Raw genomic sequence first — 4,447 nt, 5'->3', positions numbered from 1 at the left:
GTAGAGTGAGGCTACGGATATACTGAATTTGCTCCCCCTCTTCCTGATGCTGTGGTAGTGTTTCCTCAGGTTGCAAGTAGATGGTCCTCCAACTAATTCCCACAGGGATGGGGCCGAGGCCTTGCTGGACTTGTTGCTCTTCATTCAGTGGCTGGGTACACTCAAGCCCCATGGCTTATGATAATTTTTCATCATATTGGAATTGTTCATTCCCCCAACCTCATTCCACGCTTTGGAATTCTTTGCTCCGAGAATGATTTTGGACTTGTTGCTCCTCATTCTGTTGATAATGATATTCCTTGATGCTGTTTGTGAACTGAGAGGAGGTCTAGCTGAACTGGAGTACTGCCGGCGTTTCTGCCCAAGGACTTGCCCACTGCTCACCGGACCCGCTTCGCGGGTCCCGCTTCGCGGCTTGAAGACATTGTAATTGCCCGCATCTGGACTAGAGCCAAAGCGCTGTGCTTGGGAAAGGTGAGGGTTCAACTGGCAAAAGGGCTGCGAGCGTTAACACAGGGACTACGTTTCCCAGGAGTCCCTGTATGACCTATTAACATCACCTGGTCCGCTCTCCCTGCCTGCCTGCCCCGCCCCCTGATCACGAAGGAGTAAAACCTGCCGCATTTGGAGAGACTGTGGGACACTCCTTGATGCTGTTTGTGAACGGAGAGGCGGTCTAGTGGAAATGGAGTACTGCCAGCGTTTCTGCCCGAGGATTTGCCCACTGCTCGCCGGACCCGCTTCGCGGGTCCCCCTTTGCGGCTTCAAGATATTGTAATTGCCCGCATCTGGACTAGCGCCGAAGCGCTGTGCTTGGGAAAGGTGAGGGTTCAACTGGCAACAGGGCTGCGAGCGTTAACACAGGGACTACGTTTCCCAGGAGTCCCTGTATGACCTATTAACATCACCTGGTACGCTCTCCCTGCCTGCCTGCCCCACCCCCTGATCACAAAGGAGTAAAACCTGCCGCATTTGGAAAGACTGTGCGACACTCCTTGATGCTGTTTGTGAACTGAGAGGAGGTCTAGCTGAACTGGAGTACTGCCAGCGTTTCTGCCCGAGGATTTAGCCACCGCTTGCCGGACCCGCTTCGCGGGTCCCGCTTTGCGGCTTGAAGACATTGTAATTGCCCGCATCTGGACTAGGGCCGAAGCGCTGTGCTTGGGAAAGGTGATGGTTCAACTGGCAACAGGGCTGCGAGCGTTAATGCAGGGACTACGTTTCCCAGGAGTCCCTGTATGACCTATTAACATCACCTGGTCCGCTCTCCCTGCCTGCCTCCCCGCCCCCTGATCATGAAGGAGTAAAACCTGCCGCATTTGGAGAGACTGTGGGACACTCCTTGATGCTGTTTGTGAACTGAGAGGTCTAGCTGAACTGGAGTACTGCCAGCGTTTCTGCCAGAGGATTTGGCCACTGCTCGCCGGACCCTCTTCGCGGGTCCCGCTTCGCGGGTTCCGCTTCGCGGCTTGACGACATTGTAATTGCCCAAATCTGGACTAGCGCCGAAGCGCTGTGCTTGGGAAAGGTTCAACTGGCAACAGGGCTGCGAGCGTTAACACAGGGACTACGTTTCCCAGGAGTCCCTGTATGACCTATTAACATCACCTGGTCCGCTCTCCCTGCCTGTCTGCCCCGCCCCTGACCACGTTCCCTCCCTTTTAGCAAGCAGAACAAACCGCCATGCGGAAGCGCGCTGGAGCGTCCCGGGAGAAGCCCGGGACAAGGGCGGGACCGTCTGGGGCCGTCCAGGGCCGACAGAGGCCGGGCTGGGCCACACCACTTACATTAGAGACCGGGACTCTTAGCGCAAATTTATTGTGAATTGTTGACCCATACTTGTTTAGTTGTTTGCTTAGCCTTGCTTATATTGGTTTTCCTATAAGTACTTAGGAAATAAGTTAGGATTTCCCTAGGGGCTTTTCTTTGTTTTTTTTTTTCCTTTTCTCTGAGGGTATTTAACTATGAGTAGACGTAGTGTTGGTATAGGTAGGCCTTCGTTAGGGGGAGGTTCTTTTAGGGGGACTCTAGACGCCTTCATTACGAGGGCTGCCTCAGTCCTTGAAAAAGAGATTGTATTAGTAGAAAAACGCCTCTCCCTGGAGCTGACCAAAAGCGATCGTCATTGGGCCAAATACAGACAGCGGTAACACCTCGTAAACTGAACGCTGAGGTAGTTAAAGCTCAAATTCACAATCCCCAAAATCCTAAAGACTTATCACAGTCGCCTCTTCTAGATTTATTAACACAGGAGTTAAATTAAATCGCAACTTCTATTGAAAACTCATTTAATACTTCGTCAATTGTAGAAGTTGAAAACTCATTAAATGCTTCATCAATCGTAGAAGTTGAGTCATTGACGAACGGACCCACTACAGATGAGGTACTAGTCAAAACCAATAGCAATATCCCCCTACCATCGAAAAAAAGGAAGCTGGCCAAAACTTGTTTGGGTGATAAGAACAAGAAGAGTGATCCAGATCCTAGAGTCCAACTGAGAGGGTCGCGAAAGACAATAACAAAAAACTCCACAGTGGAACAGTTGCCAACTACACTTGCTAAAGAGTTATTGTCTAGTATGGAAAAACTGATTAAATCATTAATTTCCCCAATGACAGAAAGGGTGAAGAGGATAGGGGAACAATTAGTCATTATAGAAAAGGAGGTTTTAAAAAATTCATTGCTGCCTAATATTCAGGGTGTTATGCCTCCTTCAGTACAAACAAAAAAGACATGTGTAGAAGATAGATCACCACCTGTGCCGTCCAATAATGCCCAAACCCTACCTTAACACAAAAATCATCTGCTCCAAAAGTGGCCCCAAAACCAAAACTGACCCCGCAAAATGGAGATAATGCGGGACGGGGGGTAAAGAGGAAATCCAACAAAATAAACCAGATATTGGTCCAGCAACCTCACAATACAAAATTAACCCAATTCAGAGAAGGGTTGATTTACCCCCGGATTCCGCTCCATTTGTAATAATTACGGCTGGAGTACCAACTCTTCCGAAGGGAGTAAAAGAGCATCATGCAGCCTTAAAAAATAAGGTCATATATTGGCTCCGCAATAATAGACCTCTCCCGGCCCACATCAATGGGGAAATCTTAAATGTTAGACGTGTGAACTGGGTAGGAGCACGACCAAAGGATAGAAAAGGTGATACTATTATAATTAATTTCAAAGATTACAGAGCAGTGAGACATATCGGCGACTGGTACGATGCGAAAGGAAGCGAGGAAATTTCCACTTATTATCTAAGTTATTTTTATCCTCAGAAGTTCCCTCAGCCCCCAATAGGTTTTCCTTCGGGAAATCACTCAGCCTAGAGACACAACAAAGTACATCGAAGTCCCAATCAATTTCACTTTGGCTATCCACACAATTTTCCCATGAATCAGCCTTCCCATATGGATAATATAGGACAGTTTGACTACAACATTCCAACCTTTAACCCCTTTTCAATGTTGTATGGGATGGAGGGCGTGGATTGACTTACGCTTTCCATCAATCAGAATATTAGTCCAACAATTCAGAATGCAAGGGTGGGAAATTTGTTAACGGAAGGCTGGGAATTACAAAATGAAATGGGAAAGAGCAGTAATTCCATCTTCCACCCGCATTCCAGTATGGAAGAAACCGAGGTATCCCATAATATAGTGGCCGAATTTAATGGTGGTATTTGCCCCGACATACTGGGTGATACACCCATAGAGCCTGTCTCTGTGGGTGAATCACAACAGGGAGGTCTCAATCCCACTTTGGTGGACAGTACTGAACGCAATGTAGCTCAATCATTAAAAATCATTTCATGGAATATAGAGGGCCTCCGCTCAAAGGTTGAAGATGGCACTTTACTGAATTTTGTTCAGAATTATAGCATAATCTGTCTCCAGGAGTCTTGGGCAAGAACAGAGTTGCATCTTCCAGGATGTAAAACCTATTTCACTCCCGCACTACCTGTTATTTCAGGTAGGTCTAAAGGAGGACTGACAGTTTTCATATCTAACACAATATGGGGCTTAAAAACTACAGTAGTACATCTAGACCCTAACTATCAGCTGCTTAGCCTAACGCTAAATAACAAAGAGACCTTTCTTCTTCTTAATTTTTATAATAACCTAGTGAAGGACCAGGTGAAGACGATCTTGGCCTGTATTCGCGAAAGGCTTTCCAAGTTGATGCAGAAAGTGGGAGGTAGAGCTAGTCCTAGTATAATATGGGGGGGTGATTTTAATCAGTATGTGTGCCCACATAGTAACAGTAATTTATGTGGCTTTGTGGACGAACATGATGATCCAATAGTACATTTCAATCATACTAGCACGGGGCTATATTTAAACAATGTCCTATTCGATCTGGGGCTTACTATGGCCAATAAGCCTGACGTGCATTCCGGACTACTGATTCCAACTTTTCGGGGGAGGGGCCATGAGTCAACAATAGA

This window comes from Lissotriton vulgaris, unplaced genomic scaffold (genome assembly GCF_964263255.1).
Source record: "Lissotriton vulgaris unplaced genomic scaffold, aLisVul1.2 SCAFFOLD_777, whole genome shotgun sequence".
Taxonomy (NCBI): domain Eukaryota; kingdom Metazoa; phylum Chordata; class Amphibia; order Caudata; family Salamandridae; genus Lissotriton; species Lissotriton vulgaris.
This window is presented reverse-complemented; position numbering follows the sequence as displayed.